Below are 24,567 nucleotides of genomic sequence, written 5' to 3' on the forward strand. Positions count from 1 at the left end.
GCAGATTTACTTCAGTAAATGCAAATGTGTGTCTTTAGCACTAGAGACCAGAGCACTAACATGAAGGGACAGCTGGTTCTCCTTAATTTCTGTGGGGACCACCACTCTTTGTCATACACTAACAAACTAAGAGGATTCACTTCCTGGACTCTTCTATTGACGTCAGTAATGCGATTGCCAACTGAATAATTAACCACTTTATCACATCTGCCCCGCAAGGCTGCAGCCTGGGRAACATTGATTATTTGTTTTGTCATGGGAGCTTTGTATGTCTTCTGCAAAGAGCGTTCAGGGTTTTTTGTTTTCATGCTGATGGCTTGAACGAGTGAGCACCAGCAAACTGTTAAGTATGATAGATCAGACTACAGCATACTTTGAAAACTGAAGTTGGAAGGATTGGGTTGGGGCATGCYAGAGAGTGATATGCTTTTTCTATAGCACTGCTGGTGGTTGTGTCTTACTGATTGATCCCTGCGTTGTCATTTTCTGTGTGATGGAGAGGCTGATCATCCAATTGTTTATAAAATCGCTTTTTWAAATTCCATTTATTGTGTTCACTGAATGTGAAAAGGTTACTGACTTGATGAAAAGTATAACTTGCAATAAAAACAGTGTGTAGTTTTTACTGCAGTGTGGGATTACCCTGGTATAACAAAGTGCCTATTCAATAAATAATTGAAATGTATGTGAGCTACCATCTGGTGCTGCAGAGTAGGGATAAAAGTTTATAATCCAGACTCTTGATGGTTAGGGGGTGGGCCTAAATCTGGACTGCTGTATATTTGTATTCCATCAATAAGGGATACCCTTAAAACCAATTACAGTTGATACTGTGTATTCCTTCGTTTCCTTCAAGCTGTTAAAAACAAATAAGTGCCAGCAATGAGACACCTTTTATCTGTGTCCTAATGCCCTCACAGTGTGTTTCCACTGACAAGGAACTTGTTTCTGCCTCCAGCTAATAAGGAAAATATCATGCCAAACATGCTAATCTTCCTTATGTCATGATGTGTCTTAATTACAGCCTGATTTGCTGTTAGAAGGTATTCTGGATTAATGTGCACAAGTTTTCTGTGCTGTTATGTGTCTGTAGAAGCATCAGAGTGTAGTTAAATATTTGGGATATACTTTGAAGATCAGTGTGGCTTTATCAACTGGAGACAGAAGGAATTTCCTTTTGACAAAATGGAGACTTATCACTGACARTGGAAATAAGCTGCATAGGTATTAAGTTTGAATTGAGCTGAGCTTTGTAAAAAGCATTTCTTTATAATTTTGATTTTAAAACTGGGTGTGAGGTATCACACATGTAAAATTCACTTGAAATGATTCAGCATGGCTAATGGACTTGCTTGCCTTCTTAATTGCCAAGAGAAAATAGAGTTCAGGCGTGGTAGTTGAGGCAGGGTTTTTTTCTGGCTKTGGGGTGCAGAAGGAGATTCTGAGTTGCATGATGTACTTGCTGCATATGGATATCTCTGCTTTTTGACAGAGCATGGTCCTGCTCATATTTTGTAGCTGGTGGATGGTGGAGAATTGGGAGTCCAGAAAATTAAGTCCCATTCATCTTGTGAGACTTACATCATCTCCTCTCTATTCAACATCTGTGGAAACCTTACCTGTGTAGGCGGATGAACTCCAAATAGTTGATCCCCTATTGCTTCTGTCCTATTCCTCTGCTGCTTCCTGGCAGTCCTGCCACAGGCTTATTTCTTCTTAATCTTCTTCCTATTTGCTAACCATAGAAGAGCGCAGGGTGTGGTTCTTCGCCTTGAGGCAGCTTGTGGCCTCCATTGCTTTACAAATCATGTAAGAATCTGCCATTTTAACCTTGGCGATTACAGCTTTCYCATGGTGAATGGAATTTTCAAACAGACTGTATTTTCCCTCTACTGGATGTATAACACACATAACTTTATGCCGAGTATCTTTGGAGAAGAGCTAGCTGAACTGCAAGTGAGGAGTCCAAAGTCCTTCTAACTATTTTTATTTATAACTTCTGTTGAATAAGCTCTCACCCAGTTGGTTATCACTGTTRTATTGTTTATATAATAGATATTGAAATAATGCTCAATATTCTTAGCGGAAATTGAATCCAAGTCTGTTAGATAACAGACCCACATCTACATGTTCAGAAAGAACTTCCCAAATCTTAGTGTCTTTTAAGCTGTTGCTGCATCTGCTGCTCCTAGTGTGAGAAATAGTGAGGAGTCCTGTTTATGTTAGTTGCCTTTGCTCCTTTCTCTCCGAAAATGAGACTACCTAAAGCTATCAGTAGTCCCAGAGGAGGCTGTGTGGCCTTTGGACTAACCTAGGGGTGCTGCAGTGTGGTGTTGTCCATGCACTGCAGAGGGACCTCCCAAGAGACTCYTCCTGCAAAAAATGTATGCTGTCTCTTGTTCAACCTGACAAGGAGAAAAGTACAGGAGTGCTGCAGCAGCAAAGTCACAGCTCAGGTGTCTGTGCATCACCTGTCCTTTAGCTTTCAGGTACAGCATGTTCCTCCCTATGGAGCCTCTTGTTCTGTCATACTGAGGCATCTGAGTCTTGCATAATCCTGTGCTAGAGTGGCTGCTTGCAGGGCACCTTGCTGGCTGGCATCAGTTCTGTGCTGGTCTGACATCACCTTGTTTATCAGGAGTTCTCTTAGTTGGCTATGGCTGGTGCTCACTGCCCGTCCTTCCAGTCAGCAGGCACTGGTGCAGCTGGCTGCTCTGTTTTTGGACAGCTACTTTTCACAGTTTGCTGCCAATAAGCAAACATGTTTGGAGGAGARTCTCGCAGGAATGGGCTCTATTTGTATTCAAAATTATTTTGGTGCTGCACAGCCTCTCGTGCTCTAGCCTTTGTTTCCTCTGACCCTGTTTTGTGCTGCTGGCCTGCTGCAGAGGGCAAGGTGGCACGTGTCCCTATACACTTCATTCAGTGTTTTCTCACTCCCAGACTATGTACTGGCTGGTTCACTCTGTGAGAACACCTTAAAACCCATGTGACAGTAGTTTAGACTAATCTGTGAGTTTTTTTGTTTGAAGCAAGTGCATGAGATACTTCTGTGGACTGTTTCTCCTGATTTATTATGAGCTGTTTGAATGCTGACTTACCRTCTGTGTTCTCGGTTTGTGCAAGGTCTGCTACCCAGCTAGAGTGATGTTCTGCTTTTGGATGGGGGCGGAGGTGTGTTTGTGTTTGTTTTTCCTGAGAGGAACTYTAAGAATGCTGAAGCTGTGGGAAAAATGAAGAAGATGCAGATGATTAGCATAAGTAGGCCAGCTTGGCACCTGCTGCTAAGCTCTTGAAGACACTTCTGGCATGGTAGACAGTTGATGCTCTTGGAGTAACATCAATATATTCCCAGTCTGGACTATAGAAGAGAAAAAATGTACACACAGTGCTCAAAGCAACCTTTAGCCTAGCTCTGAACTGCCACTTTAGGGTATTTATCTGTTACACAGTCTGGACCATAGATGGAAAAAGTCAGGCACAGAACATTCACTGGGAAGGGCTGCTGTGCTGGTGCAGTGATTCACAACTTCAGGTCGCTGTTGGGACTGGTGCTTCAAGTTTGGATCTTGCTGTTTAGAGGGGCTCTGTGAGCTTTGCAGGTTGACTCCCAGGCCTTCTCTTTCCTCCTTTCAGTTCTGCTTAAAGAGGCACCTTTACCTTTCATATAAAAAAATACTACTTAGGGAAGGGGTAACCTTGCAGGGTGRCCTGTCAAAATGGTGTAGACCCTCTTCTCTCAGCCTGAGAGCAGTTGTGTTCAGAACTGTAGATGTGAGCCTGAGAAAGGGTCTTTCCAACCTGCATTAGAGCATCTTCTAAATTAGCTGCAGGGTTGAGCTAGTCCTCTGCYACAGGTACTGCTGTACTAGAAAAGGTACTAGAGAAGGGCAGGGGCACCATGTGTGGTGAGTGTCCTGCTAGTGTAGGAGGCAGAAATTATTATTTTTCAGATGACCTCAGAGCTGATGGACTTTGAGGGTTGCTTGTGAGGAGTCTTTTGGGGTTACGCCARGAAAAACTGTCACTTGATAACACATCATATCTCTTGACTTGAGGGCTTAAATTCCTCTCTTTTTTCACTTTGGCACTCCTCCCCACTCTGCTACTTGCATAAATGCASATTAGAAGCCAGGAAGGGTCCTCAGGCTCTGCCAGCTCATGTAATGTCCTTCTCTGTGCAGGCAGAAGCTGTGCAATGAGTGATAAGCCTGTTTGGCATGTGTGAAGTGACAGTGGTTGGATAATGAAGACAGCTGATGAACAAGAAAACCCAATTTCAGATTTTGGCTAAGTTTCATCTACATCATCCTCTATCCACCAAATATGATCCCTTATACTAGAGCTAGTGGCAGGAGGGTGTGGACTGAGGGTCCACTGGGGCAGGGTACAGGTGCCTTGCAGATGTTCTGGAAAGGTGAGTGGTGGTGGTGACTATGGTTTGTTATTTTTTGTGTAGTGTGAATGCAGCTAGAACTCTTTTGTGTTCCTGAAGGCTTTCCTGTGGTCAGAGATGGGGCACCATACCTTGTAGCACCTTCAGTAGTGAGGTCTTTGATGGTCATCTGGTGGACTATTGTGACCATGGCTGCTGAATCCCAGTCTCCTGCATTCACTTTGATTAAACTGGTTTTATTCTTTTCAAAAATGTATGTTAGGTTAATTCATGTTGAAGTAGCCCAAATGGCCATGTTAGTTTTGACAGCATTGTAGTTGAGGCTAATGACATGAGAGCATGTGGTTAAAACCCTGCTGCTTGTGTGATGATGGACTCTTCACAGGACATCTGTTTTAATCTATTATTTTTAGAATGAGGCAGTATCTTTTAATGACTTTTTCTGTAAAACTTCGTGCTGTGAAAAATTGGCACTGAATGCTGCAGTCATGTTTTAGTAGTGGCAAAGTGATGTGGTCGGGAGGATGAGAGGCCCATTGGCATGTGCTGTTAAAATGGCAGATGTCCTGAGTGAAAAATGTCTTTTTTTCCCATTGAAGGAAGTTGGTACCACTTTTCTCCTGTGGATAAAGTTGCTAATGAGTAGCACCAGTCTTTACTTAGGGCTTGAGGAATTATGTGGTATATTAAAGGCTGTGATCTATATTTTGCATTTAAATTTTGTTTATCTATGAAAACTCAGGGGTAAATGAGTCACTGATGAGTTTGACTTCATTCAGGAAAATATGTGTGCAGCTAGTAGTTCCTTACAGATGGTACATGATAAGGTGTAGAATGCAGAAATAAGATTTCATAAGCATCCATAAATGTAGCTTTTTTTCTGTCTTGTTTCACTTGCAAATCTAAATTATTTTCATACAGATTTTTCACAGATAATATTTAGATACAATATTTTGCAAAAAAATTTACTTTATTTACATTCTTAAAACTTCCGTGGTTAACAGTGTTAGGCATTATGAGTGAAAATGGCTTGAAAGTCAGTTTAGTCAACAGATCCAGTACAATGAACTTTTTTATCAAATTAAGTTGAACTAACATATTTTTGCAAACAATTAATGTGTGGGAATGTGTCAGTTTCTTCCGCACCTACTAGAACAAATCATTTTAACTGTGAATCAGGACTAAAAAGACTTGTTTCATTAGCTTTTTTCAGCATGCAACTTCTATTTTATGGCTGTATATTAATGTTTTAGGTTCTAGGAATGTTGATCTGTAGKTGAGATTAGTTGGGAATGTTAAACTACAGATCATTTAAATTTGCAAAAATTATATTTTATCCTTGGCATCTAATTTGAAGCAAGCTGGTTTTAGATGGCTATGACAAAAAGGAAGAATTATAATACTTAACAGTTGCAGACTTATCTGAGCCATTACCAGAATATAAGATGTACCTAGGATTATGAAAAATTTTATGGGTTCATCTTTTAAATCCGAAGTCTGAAAAATTAACAGGATGATGGACCACAAGCAAACTGTTTAGAAAAATAAAAGGGACTTGTTAAAGCTTTTTACTTTTTTTTTTTTGCCTTTGATAGTACTTTAAATAGAGTTTACACTTGTTTCCTAAATCTTTTATAAGGTACACGTGAGAGTTCCAGTGTACTGTTGATGTTACCAAAGGGCTTGCATCATGCTCACTGTTATATCCCCTTGAAGTGCTAGGGGAATTTGTATTTAATTTAATTTTTTTTAAGAAAAGAGATTTAATTTTAAAAATTCTCTAGGTGTGAGAATTTTTATGTACATTTGCTMTGTGGTTCAATGCAATCCATTCATTTTTTTTACTATCTCCTAAACACTGAAAGCTTCCACTCTACTTTTCTCATCACCATATGCAGAATTCCAGAATGCAGGCTTTCATTTATAAGGATCTTGTTCACTATAATGAATGTAGCTTTCTTCAGTAGGAAACTACACACTGTTTTCTTAAGCCCTGATTTTGCATAGACCTCAGTAATCATGTCTGTAGATATACTTGGAGTGCATTCAGATTAAGTGTGTGCATCCATCATTTCCAGCTGATGCCTTAGGCATCCTGAAGTGCCTGAGATCTTAATTTCTATCATTCATGTCATCAGGGTCTTAACACTGAAATGTGTTATTACTTAACCATGGCCTAAAGCTTCAAATGTGATTAGTACCTCTGGATACCCAATCTGAGACCTCTATAAAGGAGTTTGAGCTTTAGAAAATGGTAAGGATATTTTTACCAAGTATTAAATCATTGAAAATGTATGGAATTTATTAATGAGATGTGCATTAGCCAAATCTGAGGTATACTTCTTAATTTGCTTAAGTGCAGTGCCGTTGGAGGCTGAATATGTATGGCTTTCTCTGCCAAAAGGCTGGAAAAAGATCAGAATCAGTACCAATTTCAAATAAACCCCAAATTCTTTTTACAATTTGTAATTRTTCTTCACCATTAAAATAAACATAGATAATTACTTTGTGAAGTTCTACTTGGAATTGTTTATGCCAGTTTAGTGAGATGTGGATGCTCACGGTTTTGGAAAAGTCAATAGAAAATTCTGTCTAGAGTTTTAATTCAGCTTAAACCTGAGTTCTAATTGTCATCAAAAGGTTCGGTGAAAGGTGAAGTAATGAGTAAGATGACTCCTGTTTTAAACTCGCTTGAGTAGGTGTATGGAAGTCAGTCTTAAAGAAGTGTTGCCATTATTCTGGCAATATTATACTTTTATTTGTGACTCTGTAGTTCATGGGATGTAGATTCATTCTTTTYACAGGAAGTGTAACTTTACCTACCCAAAGCCTAGCAACCACTACAGAAGTATGGGGAGGGGGTGGAGGGAGAGGTTGAATATTMTAATTTCCCTATTAGTAATGGTCCCTTAGCCTGAGAATAAAACTGTGTGCCTTTCCTGGATAGATGAAGTCTCTGTCCTTATCTGAGGAAGGACAAGGTTTCTAGTAATTGCACGGTGATACTTATGGGACATCTGAAATCTTATTCCCACTCTTGAGGAAYCCCTCTGTCTCTGGTTCCCCCCACTGCTTCTTCCAGAGGTTCATGTGTACCTTGGGGGTAGATGCCATTACCTTGCACACCTTTGGATTTCTGCTCTTGTTATAGCATGGCTTCTGTGATCTTCATTTTGCACATCCTTCCTCAAAAGTTGGCTTTTTCATGGAACTTTTCTTTGTGCTGCCAGCTTTATTGCTGCCCGTGTGACTTGGATTATTAATACGGAAAGCTGGAGTGTTCAGAGTGCCTTTTATTTTACTGTAATTAAGGCAGAGTAGAAACAGCAGGWGGGTGACTTCAGGCATGAAGATCCTATTATATCATTTTGAAATATGTTCCCAAAGGTTTGCTTTTTAAGATGCATGTTTAGTCTTTAGMTTTAGCTCTTTTTCTGATAGGATTAGTTAGGTTGTCGTGTGTTGTTGTTCTCTCCACCCCCATTTCTGTGTATCATGGCTGCATGGCTGTGGTCTGTCTCTTATTAGCCCTGAGAAATGGACACCCAGTGTGCTGGCTCTGCAGGCTTTGTTCTCCATTTTGTTCTGGCCCTTCTTGGACTCTGGATCTGAAGGAGAATTAGCAAATTTTTCCTGTAGTCAAGTGTTTTTCCTGTCGTTAGGTGTATTTGAGTAAGAAGTTCCTATTGAAATTTTTTAATTAAGGATTTAGGTTTCTGTGTCTAGTCTGTGTATTATGTCAGCGTCAAATGGGAATGTAATACCTGACAACATTTTCTTTCTTTTTTTGTTTGTATGCTATTAAGTTAAGGAGAGAATCTCACTGTGTTCTTATCACTGGTTCCTTTTAGGGTGGCATTATTGCCCTGGAATGCTTTCAAGTTACACACCTTAAAGGAAACTACATTTTTGTGATTCAGAACCATGGGACTTCCTCCCATGGAAGCTGTGAGAAGTGCTACATGTGGAAGAGGCTAAAAAGCTGATCTAGAGGTCCTAGTGGAGTAACTGGTAGCTAGTAATCAGTAGATGTTGGGTTGTAAGTGCAGAGTGACAATTGGAGTCTGTGGTATTTAATATTTCTGCCTTTTRTGGGTAATACGGTATTTTTCCTAAACTCAACACTTCATATTTTAGAGCAGACTTTCTGAGAAATTGCAGGTTAGCTGTGAGACAGGAAAGAAGCACAAACATTTTCCTTCCAGATCAGYGTTAACTAGTTTTAGTGAAATGCTTTAGGTCATGTAGCATCATATCACTGCATAGAGGAGTTGAGTTTGAGTGCATTAACTTACTCTGTTATGTAATTGAAGACTTCTGTTACCAGTTAGTTCAGCCTTTGGTTTCCTGAGCAGTTGCTATTTAAGTTGGGAATAATGACAATATACACACAGCTGTTTTTAAACTGTGGTTCTCCTGGCTGGGTACTCCAGATAACATGGAACAACATAGCGTGGGGGTGCCTAACTGGAGGCTGTATCAGGCCCACAGACTGTCGTTATCTTACCCTGAGAAGTATTTACTGGTTATTAARGCAACTGAACTCTGGTTATCAGTCTGTTTGTTGTTGTGAGCCAGCAGGATTTACTGGATTGGGTATAGTGCTGTACCAACAGCGCTATACTGGGCAGGCTTGACCCTGGCAGGCATGACCCAGTCAGGTTTACATCCATGGCTGGAAATAATCAGTTCTTGTGTGTCCTGAGGTTGACTCTGATGTGTAAAGATAAAAGATGTGACCTTTTGGGAAGGAGGGAAGCGTGAGATTTTTAATAAGAAAATTAAGAGTCATTCATGGAGAAGCTTTTACTGCCCTTAGGAAAGGGCTTTGCAGTAATTTTCATCAGCTTTAAAGGTGTGCATGCATATGAGTGGCTYAGACCAGGAGAAGTTGCTCTGATTGATCATGGCAGAACCAAAGCTGTGGGTTGTCTAGGTGTAGACTTCCTGTTCTTGTGGGTAGTGTTAAACATCATAAAGATTGTGTTTAATGTTTCAGGCATRTTTTGAGGGTGGGGATAGCAGATACTACATTCCATCCTCCACCTGTTGTATACCAGAATTATACTTCCTTCACACTGTGAAACATCACAAAGTTCAGCATGAGAAGTGCAAAGTCTTGCACAGTGCAGCTGCAAGTTGGGGAATCACCCTCTAGACAGCAGCCTTACAGAGAAAAGGATTGGGTATCCTGGTAAATAATTAGTTGAAAAAGTCAGTGATGCGTCATTGTAGAACTGGAAGCAGCCCATATACAGGACTGCACCTGGAGAGTGTAGCCAGCAGGCTGATGAAATGGTTATTCTSTTTACACCACTTCCAAGGCCATTTCTCTAGTTCTGTGTCTAGTTCTGGGCTTCCCAATACAGAAAAACCACTGTTAATCTGAAGCGAGTCTAGCAATAAGCCACTGATGTGGTTGAGGGCCTGAAGTACATGATATGCAACTAAAGCCTGAGATGCCTGGAGAAGGAGAAGCTCATTGTGCTTAAATGCCACATGTGTGGTTAGGGAGAACACAGRGGCAGATGCTTCCCGGGTGCATTGCCAAGAAAGACGTACAGTGGACACAGGCTGTAGCGAGAAGGATTCTGACTCTGAGAGAAAAATAAAAGTATTGCTCCTGAGGATGGTCTTAGACAGAAGAGTCACCCAGAAAGGAGGGATAGTCTCTTCATCCTAGGGACAAACCTCAGTTGCACAAGGCCTTTGTCACCTGAGTGAACTTGGATGTTTCTCAGCTTTGAATATTCGAGTGGACTCTGATGTTCAGAAGTCCCTTCCAGCCTAAATTTAGTCTGTGGTCCAGTATATTTTTTCCTGTGTTCACAAATGTGTTTAACACTGGCTGCTCTAATAGAAAAGAGTTGTTCTTCACACTTCTCAGAATGAAAAGCARTATGTGAAGTAGCATCTTCTTTTTGTTGTAGATAAAGCAGTTCACACAACTTATTTTTTTGATAGTCTTGGGTGGTTACATTGGTTGGCTGGCATTTTACCACAGTCTGAACTTAAGTATTGACAAGCTTGTAACTAGACTTGTAAATGAAGGGAAACTAAATTTTGTTCATGTTGTTTTCCCCTGTATTTAAAGAAAGCAACAGTTTCCTTGTTCCTAGCAGTGAATTGCCTGAATAGGTTTTAAGARCTCTGAACCTATGTTTTATGTCTAGTGCTGTTTCTCAAGTGTGGGTTCCTTATGTCTAGTTAGCCTTGATAGCACATAGARTATTTTAAAGCATTTCTCCACGGAGCTGTCAGAAGAGCCTGCCATCCCTGCATGACTGCAAACCTGAATCATCCTTCATGAAAAATATAGATTTAGATGTTCTACTGGGTATGTTCTCATATCACAAAACATCTCTATCTAGTASGGTTCCAAATACGCTTATATCTGACACTATAAGGAGTCTGGCTAAGCAGTTAAAACAACAGGGGGAAACAAATCTTTCTCATAAGATCTAACGGGAGATACTAGCTGGGTTTTGTTTCCTCTGTAAACTCAGAACTCACATGACTTAGTGAAGTTGGACTCCAACATGGTTTTAATGCTGATATTCTTGATTGATGATAGTGCACTTGGCTTACCAAAATGCACAGCAAATTYWGTATTTCAAAATCATATTGATATATGGAAGTGCTATCAATGAGGATAACAATGTACAAGTGGGAAAAGATCTAAGAAATAAATCCTTTATTAGTGGTGTTTTGTACTTCAAGGGTATACAAAGCAGCACTTGATTTTCCTTACAATGAATTTATATATGTGTCTTTGAGTATTTTGCCTACAGCAAAATCCTTGGAAAAAAATAAGAGTCTTCAAAATTCTCATGTTTCTAAATACCTGGAAGTCTGGTAGATACCGTTCTCAGAGAACGTATATTGTCAGCTATGTCATGAAGGCATTCATTGACAGCACTATATTATGTAATGGTCCACTGCCTTTCTGGGGCAAGGGCTGTGTCTGTGAACAGTTYATAATCTCTGCTCATTTTTCAGAAGAAACTTTTCTCAAAGTATTGTGTAGTTGTTTCAAATGCTCTGGTGCCTGTGCACTGGTGTCTTGGGACAAAAAGCACACMGTGAAGAAATGGCAATAACTTCTTTTGTGGACTGAATCTTGCTGCCTAAAACTACTCAGAAATATAATTTTCCTCCTCCTATGCCCTAATTTCCTCTTTCATTTAATTGTTCAGACTCCTCACTTTTCATTTCTTGTTTGTATTTCAGACTCCTCACTTTTCATTTCTTGTTTGTATTTAGAGAAGGCACTTTGCAGTCTCTTTACAGACACACAAGTGTCTGTAAAACACTTGTGCACATATGGCAGCAATGATATTTTGTGTTAATGGCTGTAAGATGTCCTTGTGCACATTGGTAATGATAGCTCTTTCTTCAAATATATGCTTGATAATTACAGAATAAATACAGAGACTTTGCTGGAAAATGTTTTCCAGTAATTCACCTTCGGAGCTCTGTGGGTGAACAGCTGGTGAAAGATAATGGATTATCTTTCTGCAAGAGGAAAGCATGGGCAAGACCTACTTCTTACTTCAATCTCCTTGCCCTCATCTCTTCCTCCCCCCTCATGTCCCATATAACACTTAAGAACCTGTCCTTACCATTTTCTGAGGGAGTTGGGTGGGGACTGCTTGTTATCACTTTTGTGTTTAAAAAAATAATAAAAAAAATAATTGGCAAGGAAATAAATTTAGCTGTGCATAACAATTCATGGAAGAGGAAATCAACACTGTCTGCTTGTAATCTTTTAACACGTATCCAGAAATAGATTGTTGTTAATAGATAATAGAGTCTTAGTATTTGTTTTAAAATTTGTAGTATTGGAATAAAAAATAAGCAGGTCTGTGAATTAGAAAGGACTGGAAAAAACATCATTTAGAGTCCAAAATACTGATCAGTATACTCCAAACATTGGTCAGGCCACATGTCTTTACTTGGTGCTTYCAGAAGTTCCGGTACTTTAAAGTAAACTTTAAGTTGAGCTTTTTTACTAAATTGTCTGTTAAGAAAARATTTGAAGAAGAGATGCAACTGATGGTTCTCACAAAAACCTTCTCACCTGAGATAACAAAGATTCTTACTGGGCTTGGGGATTTTGATCAGTTCAAGCATGTTCACTTCAGAAAAGTGAGACTCCAAAGTGACTTCTTGGCTCCTTAAAAATGCATTTTTTATAGCTTGGCGCTTCAAGAAAGAGTAATTCCTTAAATTTTGATTTCATATAATACAGTTGTAAAYGCTCCTGTTTTCTTTCCTTCCTTTAAAATACAGCTGAATAGTCAGTCAGGAGTGAACTTCTGCTGACAACTGCATAAACTACTCTGCTACTGTAAAATCTCTTAAAATAATTGGGTACATTTTTGTTYCTGTGTAAGAGTAATGACTGGTGCAATCTGAGCGTGGTAACATACATAGTGACAAACTGACCCTTGCTGCTCATCCAGATAATACAGTGGAATAGTTCAACACATGACTATTCCTTTTTTTTATCATGATTGATACTTGTTTTGAAAGATTTTATGGATCTAGATTTTTTTWAATGATGCTTCTGCGGACTTCATTTTAAAATTAAAATGAATATAGGAAACAAGAGTTAAGTGTCAAGAAATTATTATAAAACTGAAGTTTTGTGGCTGTTAACATTAGGACAGTTGCCAGAAGTGTTCTTCAAGGCTTTTAACTCCTTTACAGACAATTTGATCAACAAAAAAATCAAGTTTTATAATCAGAGTTGTTTTCCCCTCAGTGCTGTGGGGTATTTGTGTCCTGCAGACCATTGCCACACATCTGTATCATGTGTGTACTTGCTCATAAGAACCAAAGTGAAGCTGTATGTTACTTTAAAGACCACAGAACTACCAAGTGATTAAAAACATTTTTGGTAAATGTTACATCCTTGCTTGATTCATAATGGCAATCCAAATGTGGAATAATGTATTACTGGACAAACAGTCTTGAGTACCTTTTTTTAAAGAGGCTGAAAAAAAACCACAGGCCTAAGTGGCATTGAGTATTTTATGTGAAGTAAAGGAAGAAAAATCAAAGATTTCATCTCTCTCAGACTTCTGCTTTAGAGAATTCCAAAGAAGTTTATGGATAAAAAGGATTACATAGCCTTAGCTCCACAATACTAGTATTAAAAATGAACCTAGTTTGTCTGAACTACAGTATCAAGGTTGAAGAGTTTGACAGTCTTTATAAGATTGTGGTTTGGGACTGAATGTTTTTTTAAAGTGAATTGATGCAAGTGGAAAATATTGCTTAAGAGCTAAAACAGTCATGAAATGGGCAAAGTAGTCAAGATTTACTTAGRTGACACTGGAGACAAATTAGTAAAGGAAAATATTAAATTCTGTATGGGAAAATAAAAGGGAATGACGTATAACTAACGAYGCATAAGAAAGCAGAAGGGCAACCATTGGGCTTTTCTCTGTGTAAATATTGGCTCAATGTCTATACTAGCTTGCAGTTGCATTGAAGTAGATTAAAACATTTTGTAGATGGAGTTGAATTCCTTGGTTTTCTGTTTGTGGTCACTTCAACTGCTTAYGGTCTCCTCAGAGGCCAAGTACTATGTCAGAAGATTTCTGGAAATAAGKTAATACATCTTTACTGGTTCTTACTCTGGAAAGGGGAAGTTGCAAAAGCACATCTACACARACCAGTAGGTCTTCCAGCTGCATCTGCACTAGCATGCAGGTTCTCACCCTGGTGTTGCATAGRAGCTTCCGAATGTTTGGTTGTTATTTCCAAGTATGAGTAAAGAAAAAGGTTGGAAGCCAACAGAATGAAGCCGGAGGTATAGATCAAGATTTGAGATTGCCAGCCTACTACAAGCTTGTTCTGAATGTCCTAGTACTTGATATTCTGTTTTGATATTAACACACCTGTCTAGATAGGCTGTAAATGAGGAAGAGAAAGGATTTCTCTGCTTCGATGCATGGAAATAAATCTTAAAGCAAAAGGATCATGATGTAGTGCTTATTAAACAAAGATGGCATGTGGGTAATGTTACACTTTAAGTAAAAGAAGAGTGTACAAAACTGAAAACTTGTGTTTAAAACATCTAGTTTAAAAGCAGMATGTTCTTTCAGATACTTCATCTGATCTAAAAACTTTCTGGGATGATCCTCACTTGATGTGCCTATCTTGAAAAGCTGAGAAACAAGACATARGGGTGAGACAAGGTATTTACAATTGTGAGTATAATGATTGAACAGATTTTTGTTGCCTACAGGCTTTAAGAATATGCAAGAAAGAGAGAGCAGCTAGAACCCATGGATCTTGGGCTGCTGCAGATCATGCTGGAGTGTGCAGTAACGGGGTATGCTCTGGATTGCAGTGGTAGTGTGGAGGATGCAAGAAGTTTGGGAATGCCTAGAAGCATGTCCRTTAAACAGCTTGTCATGTGGGCTGGCAGTCTGCTAAAATCATGATCCAGAAACTTGATTTAAGAATTTCTGAAAGATATCACGGCAAAGATGTTAGGAAAAGATGGGCTATAAATACTAAACAAAACCAAAACTGTTCTTTGATACACAAAATATGAGATAAGGGGAAAGAGCTGTACTGTACATAAATTAGCAAAAATTTGGATAGGAAAGCATGATAAAAATACAGAATGAGGGGGAGAAAAGAAGGAAGAACTTCATCCTGCCTCTACTAGAGAAAGCTGAATTTATAATGCATGAAGACTTGGAAATGTCTCTAGGAAGAGACATGGTATTCTATTTTTAGATTCTTGTTCTGTATGCTTTGCATATACATGTGATGTTAAAGCTCTTTAGTCATGTTCTAAATGAGTTAGATTTTAAAAATTCACTCTTAACTTTTCCAAGGTTTGCCTCCCCCAAGGATGACTTTATGATTTGAAGGAGAGATAAAAAGTTTGAACCTGTATAGACTATTGTGTATCTGAAATTCTAAATTTTCATTTATTCAAATTGTTTTCTTTCATGGATATTTGCTGTGTGTTAAAAAACCAAACCCTGCTTTAAAAGGATTTTTTTCTTGTTTTAGAAGATGGTATGGTCTCTGTGTGTTTGAAACTTTAGAATAATTAGCTGATGCTAGCAAGGTGATACCTTAAATGGGTAGTGTTCTGAAACAGAATTCTGCAAGTTTCTTTGTTTATTTCATTGGTAATTCAAATTTTTGGCTCTTTTTTTAAGCCATAAGCACTTTTAAAAAAAATCTGTACTGCTAATGATCCGTTATCACACAGTTTGACTCCATTTTTAGAAATCTACATCTAAGGCCAGATGTAGGATTTTCTCAGTTTTCCAGTAGATTCTCCCCACTCCTGGTAAGAGTTTAGTCCTTTCTTATCCATTTTAAATTTTAACTGTATTATGTGGAAAGCCTGGGAATAGATATAGACAGTTTTGGAAATAGCTGAGTTGGTGTCAGACATTAAGGAAAAGTTGCACAGTGAAATTAGAARCCTTTTCTGAGTGAAGTTTTCATCACCTCTTGGAATGCTGAGAGATGTATTTATCTTCCTTTTCTATTCTCTTTACATCCTGTCTGAGCAAGTAATTGGCCTCTGGAGATGTGCTTACCTCCTGAATACACCAAACCCTGGAGCTTTTTCTGTTACAGGCAGCCGGCCATGCTCCTGGTGTCCTGCTTGCCCTGAGTTTTGTTGGTAGTGACCTCTAGCACTTGGAGTCAGTGAAAATAGAAAATAGTGCTGCTGTTAATGGTCTTTCTCTTCCTTGTTGCCAGCCWGTGATATTGGAATGACTAGAGCAAGACAGAATAGCTTTGGCTCTAGATTCCTGGTCTGGAGAGGGAACTGAAGAAGTGAGAGATGAGTGAGAGTGTTTATAATAATAAAAAAAGCACTTTGAGCTGTCCACTACAGTGTGTAGCAAATCTTAGCATGGGACTTTTTAATGTTCTCTGCAGATTTAAAGACAATTCCCCTCTTCTCTGCTTCTGAATAACTTGAGCTACTCCAAATATTCTTGTGCCTGGTTACAGTAATTGCTYGTCGCATGTCTTCGTGGCCTTTTCCTACGGCAAAAACCTGACTTTCAGTGACCTTTTAATTAGATCTCAAGCTCCAGGCAGGTTTTGAAACAGGGTGAGTAATGTCTGAGAAAATGTCCTCCTGCCTACTGCCATTTAGAAGGAAGTGGAGTAAAGAGAAAGATGTGCCACACCTGTACTTGAAGTAGCTACCTGAACTCTTAAAATGGAAAAACAGCTCAGGGTAGTTATATGTGTAATGTTGCAGCCCTGAGCCATTAAAAAAAATAGTCTTGTATTTCCTAGTTTATGGTGTTGGTCTGGTTGGAAACTGAAGTATCAGGGAAAGGTAGTTGTCATTTGGCTGTGCTCCCTTCTCCAGCCTTCCATGGATCTCGGTGTATGTTATCAGCAAGGCAGGCCACCTCTGCAGCAGCAGGACGCGGTGCAGGCTGGTGCGTGGGCAGCTCATTGCACCCTGTGCCACTTAAGACCGTGGCTTCTGAAGAAATGCTCTGCTCCTTTACCCTCTGCTTGTGCTGATGTAGCAATCTCTCCTGACTCTTCAGCGATGATGATTCAATTTTTTCAACTACATGGTGATAGTTGGCGTTGTGTGTCTTGGTAGGTTGGGATCCTGCTGGTTTAGTGAGTAGAATCAGGTCAGAGAGGTGAGACCAGCTGGGTTTGTTGGAGCTGATACAAGGAAGAGAGCAGATCTGTGAAGTGCCCCTCTGGTCACAGTGATCCAGCCTATGGTTGTTTCATTGAACTACTTTACTTGATTCTAAATTTATAAGCAGAGAAAAGGGGTGATAGTAAGGTGGATTTCACTCCTGTCACGCCTGTAGGTGCAATTGTGGAGGGTGYTTTGGCAAGAAGAATTTACAGGAAATCTCTAAGCTCTAAAAATGAAGGAGGTGACATGTGGTAAATACAGCAGCAGTGTAAAGTGTAAATTGTTCTGTTACATAATGCACACACTAAGTTTATAGTAACTTGAGAGAAAATCTTATGTATATCTGGAGAAAAAAAAATACATGGATTCACTGTAAGTGATKGATTAAAAAGCTATGCTGCTTTCTTGGTAAGTTTTACTTCTAAGATGAAATGAAGCATGCAATCAGGAACCAGAACTTTGCTCATACATTGATGATGTAAGTGGTGGCTTAATTAATGGAAGTGTATGTATGCTTATATCAGCACAGTGTGGTTACCAGATTGGAATTGTTTTATTTCTCAGGATGTGCATTTTCGAAGATCAACTTCAGTATTAATAAATAAATAAATAAGACAAACGATGCCGGAATTGGYTGTAGAAACCAAGTTGTAATTCCCTAAATTTAGATCATTCCATGACAGTAACGTGAGTAAAATGAGAAACTGGGCAATGAGCTTCACCTTCTGATACAGATGTTATCCTCCTCTCCTTGTATTTGCATCCCTTGTAGTACTAGCACATGCCATGGTCTCATTGGCATATGATTTTTATTTTACCTTTTTTTTTTCCTTTTGGTAAACAAAGGTCTTGCATATATACGAGTACAGCAAATAGTCATTTGGTGTGTTTCTTTGGATGTGTGAGCCAACACTTATTTCCTCTCTCCTGCTAGAACTCTGTTGCTGTCTAGCTCTCAAAGACACGCAGTGGCCTTGGCAGGAGTTAAATTGGCAATGTGTTTTGTCACTTGGACTATTGGAAACCATCTGTGTGTTCCTCAGTACTTGTCTGTACAAACCTTGAGTATTATCTCTGATGTCCTTTCATTGTGAGCATGGAAAGCAGTGAATGGGCAGGCAGGCAGATAGCCAGCTATTAAGTGTTTGTGGTAACATTCATCAGCAAGCTGGCATATCGCTGCTGAGTGAGTCCTTCTGTGTGGCACTCGCTTTTGGGGCTTGCCACACAAAAGGAATAATAGTGAACACAGATGATGTTTCAAGGTAAATGCCTTGCTCTTCTGCTGGCAAATTTAGCAGCACTAATAGGATCAACATCAGAACTACTACTCAATATTTTTCTTCAAAGCATTTCCCAATGCTATTAGCCTTTAGCTTGGAGTTAAATTTTTCATGCAGTTATCGCAGACTAGTGTACAAATACCAAATGCCACTATCAGTTCTTCTGTAACTGATAAAGCCAGTTATGGAGCAAGATACAGAAGCTGTGAACACTCAAACCAGTCTTGGTTTGTGATAAAAATTAATGATGTTTTTATCCTTTTAAACCTTTGAAGGCTTTTGCATGTAATTATCTAAGCCAAGTGTTATCTAAATTCACAGTTCTGTTAAGTGTCAGGAAGATACCTGATTGAAAGTGCTCAAATATTCTTTCATGTATGTCAGAAAACTTCCATAAAATAAAGCAAAATCCATAACTGGCTGCAAATGGGTACCTTTGTGCRGTAGTTCTTCAGAAAGCTTGAAGGATTTTTAAGCATTTGTATACCAAATAAAGACTAACAATTTATATTTAATTTATTCATTAGTTACTACCTTCTGTGTTGGAAATTCAGCCTCAAGAAGACTCAGACTTTCTTGCTATTGTGTTAGTGTATATGTCTGTTTATACTGGCATTTTAGTTCAGATTAATTCTGTTAGAAGAGAACAGTACCAGCCACTGTAGAACTGGATGGCCTTGCTCAGAGAATAAAGAAGACTGTGACAGTGTTTGAAGTGGTGTTGTAGCAATAGGCTGTTCTGCAAAGTCTATAGGCACTTGGCAAGAGGTAATGAGGTTGTGCTTCTCTGGCTTCAAAGCCAGTGGAGTTTGTGTCATTGTAGTGATAACCAAGTCTTGCACCACTGTATCGGTCCMATGGATGTTGATGAATGATGAAGAATTGGATCATTGGGCAAGAGGCAGACAGAGTAAGTGAGGTGTGTGTATGTATGTCATAAAAACAGGGCACTGCAGAAGTCAAAGGCCCAGCAGAAAATGTGTCAGAGAACACAGAATGTGTCACCTTTGACTTGTAAACAGCAGAACTCTGATGAAGTTTGTCTTCCTGTAGAATTTGTATTTATCTCCTTTACTAGGCTCAGCGGTATAACCCCCTGCCCTTCCCACTGCATGACCTTCCCTTTTCTGCTGCACACTTCTTCTCTTCCCTTTTCTCCCCCCATCCCTGCATGACTATGGACAGTGAGATATGTCTGCTTTGCACCTGGGTGTGTGCTGGTTGCCAGCTAAGCAGGTGACTGCTGTATTCCTGCTGCCACCTTTCCCTTAGTGGAGGTGATACTGTGGGTATCTCCTATTCAATACCGTTTTTTAAAATAAAATTTATAGCCACTTGGTATCTCTAAGCAACTCCAGTGAAATTTGGTTAAGGGGGCTATGAAGGGTTTTTATTGGGATCAAAGGGTGCTGGSTGAGAGGAGTGGCTTCAGAATGCCCAACAATGTGATCACACATACCTTACTTCCTTAGGAAACCAGACTGAAAAAAAGCATTCACAGAGGTAAAGAGTAAGAGGAAACAGGCCAGCACAGGAAAAGGGAAGCCAGGATCTATATTTGGAAAAATGGAAACTGAAGTCAGCATAGGATGGAAGAAGAAAAAAATTTGCATTTCTAAAATACAGGGAGAATTTCACAATCTGATACTAGAGGGTTGTGCTTCTTTAATACWMMSTGTGGGTTGTAACAGGTATTTATCRCCTTAGTAAGCAGGTTGGGGCTACCTGGGTGTGGGTATCTCCCAAGACATGTGTACAAGCACTGACTTGTTAAACCTGCCAGCCTGCTGTTTTAGTAGCAATATCATAGGAACGCCGTTTCTTTGAAAAGGGTGCACAAAGGGCACAGAAGTTACTTGATTTCTAGAATGTAAGTTAGGAGGGGTGGCTGAGGGAAATGGTAAAATTTGCTGCTCTTTCATGTTCTTTCTCCAAAGAAAACATCTTAAATAAAATACTGGATCTTCCTGGTGGGAGTATGGCTCCACAGACAGTTATCTGCGTCATTTTGTTTTTCCCTGACATTAATATTTTGCAATTCACATAGTTTCCTACCACAATGTTTTGTAGAGGGGATGAGGAGATAAAGGGACCATGGTGTGGCAGATGAATTTTCATCTGACCAGACAGTTCGACATACCTTCAGGGCAGATCCACCTGAGCGTTGTTATTGTATTATATAATGACTTAAACCCCAGATCACTTACAGGATCAGTTCTGAACTGTGAAATTAYCTGGTGTAGGCAGTCTCATATATGAATAGGTTGTCCACAGARCCATGAAGTCTCCATCCTCAGAAGTTTTTGAAATAACCAGGCAGAACCAGGAGTAACCTGGTCTGAAATCAGTATTGACTGTGATTTGATCAGGAGATTGGGTTAGAGACCAACTAGTCCCTTTCAACCTGAATTGTGAGTCTGTRTATTATTTTCTTGCAGTTGTCATGTTTATTTGAAACTTGGAGCTGCCAATGGTACAAAGCATCAGATGTTCTTGAATATTTGGCAGCTTCAGCTAAGTGATTTTTGTGAATTTCTTGTAAACTTGTAACAACAGGAATCTTGTACTGCCTAACAAATATGGAGGAGTCCTCAAAAGAGAGTCCTGGCGTAAGTCCASCACTGAAGCAGCAGTGATCAAAACTCAGCTGGTTGTCTTTTGCCCACTACAATGTAAGGGTGTCRGCTTTTGTGATTCCAGATGGTAAATTATTGACATAAATTGAATGGTCCACAATATGAACAGAAAGTAAAAATTCAAAACATATCTTGACATATCTCATTTTTAAATACATCCTAGGTGGGAAGAGTTGACCTATTATTTTTTGAGGGTGWTGTTGACAATACTGCCATCCTTCCCTGACCTGCTTTCAGAAATGAGAGGAAATTTGGCATATGAGACCAGCGTGCACCCATTCCTGGGGTAGTAGTGCGGAGTGCACAGTCTGCTGTGTCAGATCATCTGTGCTTGCATTTCCTGCAGCTTTCAGTCATTCTGAAACCACCCCAAATCTTTTCTATTAAGTGGCGTAATACAGATGGACTGTAGTATAGATGYACCAAGTCTCAAACCTAAATCACAAACCTATTTACCTGTGACTGTGCTTCAAATTATGTTTTCAAATTATTCTATTTGATGTTTTCTTTTTTTTTAAATGAAGTATCCTCATCCCATCTCTCAGTGGAAGAGGAGAATGTGATCAGAACAGAATTTGTATGTGGAGAATTATGTCTTGTGTATGTACCCTGGTTTTCAGTGAAGAAACAAATGCTGGCATTTCACTTCCCATTATGAATCAAAACATCAACTGTTACTGTTTYGTATTATTTTCTTGAGAGCATACATTACTTGGCTTCTTCAAATTAGTTGTTTGGGTTTGGGTTTTTTTTYCTTGCCTGGCATTATGGAAAACACCCTTCTTCCAAACAAGAATAAGTACAATAATGCAAAATCAACTTGAGAGAAAAGGCAGTGATGCATACAAAGATATTGCACATAGAATCTCTATCCCAAATTCTGATTACATCCTCACAGTCATGAATAAACAAACTCTTGCAATTACTCTCAGCTAATGTTACCCTGACAACAGAGTGTATATATAACAAAATTCAGTAATCACTGCCAACAAAAYCCAAAGTACAGCTAATGCTTCTGTGTGCCAAGATGAAATACTTTCATTAATGATTAAATCAACTCCAGATCATAAGTTCTGTCTTCAATATTAGGATCAAAAGTAATTATTCATTCCAGTATATGGAGATAAGTTTGGTTTGAGTTCCCTGTTTATCAAATAGTGATATGTAAAAGGAGAAGCTGGAGCTCTTTTTACCAGTTAGGTAGTGATAAATCACTTGGCACTGTTCTGGCAAGCACAGTGGATACAGTCTGTCTCTGATGCTTTTTGGTGCAAGTTTCTGCTCACTCATTTTGCCAGTTCTGTGCATGCTACTGATCTGCATATTTGTAGATTGAGGAAAAGCAGCTTCCTGGGATTACTTCAGGAAAGCAAACTGGAAATATTTTTTGATGTAATTTACTAAGAGATAGAAATTGCTGAGTCCAGTACTTAAATGCATCAGGTCACATCCTGCTGTAAACAGGGTTCTATTTCAAAATGCCAATAAAGTATATATCAGTTTAAATAAATTACTGGTCTGTTGTCTTCTCTGAGCTCTGATTGGCTCTGTAACTGCTGTTGTAGTCTTTGTGATCAAGAGATTCTKTTGACACTCAGTTTTATTTTCAAGTCTATGTACTTTTAAGGAATCGTARATGTCTTGACAAAGACTCAAGAGTTTTTCAGTTCTGGGCAAGTCCTGGGAAAGGGCCAAATTTAAATTTTTTCTGTACATTCAAAAGTTCATATTCAGCGCTTTCTAAGACAGAGACCACTGAAGCTGCAGTGTTTCTGAAAATGAAAACCTGCTAAATACAAAAGCAAATATTAGTTAAGTGCACAAATGGCTTATAAAAAATAGTAACTTCCTTCTAGGAGGGAACATTTCTTGTAATTTACATATGTTAAACTAGTTGATTTCAAGAACTAGTACTTCAGTTGACCAGTTGAGATGGAAAAAGCAGGAATAACCCAGGACTCATGTAGATTTTGGCAGAAATGGTGGTCAGGAAAATGAGGGCTGCTGATCCTTCCTTCTTCAAGAATACAGTTTCTAGAAAGATRGCAGTGAAGCCTTTCCCTGCAGACACTACTTTTTCTGTTTACTGAAATTTAGGTATGTGCTCTGCTTGCTACATAATATTTATTAATATTGAAATACAAAATTAATCAAATTAACTGGCTTTTGTACAACTTTTTGCATTTCTAAACTGAATTCCAGTTTCAGTGTGAAGTTTGATACACTTCCAAGCARGGAAATTTGCAGATGAAATAATAAAATATTTTGTCAACAGAAAAGTAAGATGTAAGGGGTTTTTTGAGTGTACAAGACAGCTTGAACTTTCATAGGTTTGTGTCTTCTGGCTTTGAAAGCTGCTTATGATCAATTTACAGCAGCAGGGCTTTTTATACTTAAACCAATTATTTTATTGCCCAGAGAAGTTGTGGATGCTCCATCCCTGGAAGTGTTCAAGGCCAGGCTGGATGGGACTCTGAACAACCTGTTCTGGTGGAAGATGTTCCTGCCCATGGCAGGGGCTTGGAACTAGATAGTCTTGGAGGTCCCTTCCAAACCAAACCTTCTATGATTCTCTGATTTTGATATTGTTTGCTTAGTATAATTATTGCTAAAAAGTGCTATTTATTTAAAACAAAAGTTATTATTGGGTTAGTGTCCTCCTAAAATAAATACTAGATTTCATTTCCCCTCAAATTTCAATAACAGAAGCTAATGTACTGCCAAATTAGTTCAATGACCAGCATTCTGTAGTAGCAAACCCATACTTTATAAGGGAACTTTCATGTTTATTTCTTGTCTGCAGTTGTATTTCCTCAATCTGTGTTCATTTGGTGGGAAGGAAGTGAGAGACCCTTACAAAACAATTGACAATACCATTGCTGATGGTTGTGATACTTGTACAGGTGTTTGATTGGACTGGGATAGGTCTCTAACTGGTTTGAGGTGGTGGTGCTGGGGAAGTTTGGTGGAAACAATTTTGGGTTTGAGGTGACAGTATCAGTGGCCTTGTGGTAAGTGGATGTGTGGTAGGCATTTCTGCCCAGCTGAAATAGGGAGTCTAGCAGAAAATCTAGTAGAGTCTCATTCTTTAAATTTCCTACTTTGGATAGACAAGAAACTCTGAGTGAAAGGGGTATTCTGGAGGAAGCTTTTTCAGTAACACCCTCCTAAGTACAAGGAAGCAACATGGCTGTTCTTCAGTACAGCTGTTTCTGGTCTTCAGGGTAGTGACTTATAACAAATATTCTGTGTAAATAGTGATCCACATGCTGTGTTATGCTAGAAATAAATAAAGGATTATGAATGGGATCCAGAGAGGAGAAAACTGATAGATCTGCAGRTATAGTGGAATTTATCCACAAATATTTTGAGAAATACTAGAACAAAATTAAGTGTAAGTTAGTTAATTGCTGGACATCTTTTTAGACTGCAATCCTTCAGTATTTGGTCTAATTGAGATCTGGTGAATGTTGCTTAACAGAAAAGATAGTTCAAAGTAAAAACTTKAAATTAGCCACAGATCTTGTGGGAATTGTTTCACTGCTGTTGAGTAGAGATACCTATCTCTTGAGATTGGGT

The 24,567-nt window shown here is 39.0% G+C and overlaps 1 protein-coding gene across 1 annotated transcript in view; it reads left to right on the plus strand.

Moving 5' to 3' along the window:
- CDC42BPB (CDC42 binding protein kinase beta) overlaps positions 1 to 24,567 on the plus strand; it is a 90,225-nt gene that overhangs the window by 1,458 nt on the left and 64,200 nt on the right. The gene's annotated exons all lie outside the window — the stretch shown is intronic.

Source organism: Malurus melanocephalus, unplaced genomic scaffold, assembly GCF_030028575.1.
Source record: "Malurus melanocephalus ecotype Western Australia unplaced genomic scaffold, MMel_1.1 scaffold_57, whole genome shotgun sequence".
Lineage (NCBI taxonomy): Eukaryota > Metazoa > Chordata > Aves > Passeriformes > Maluridae > Malurus > Malurus melanocephalus.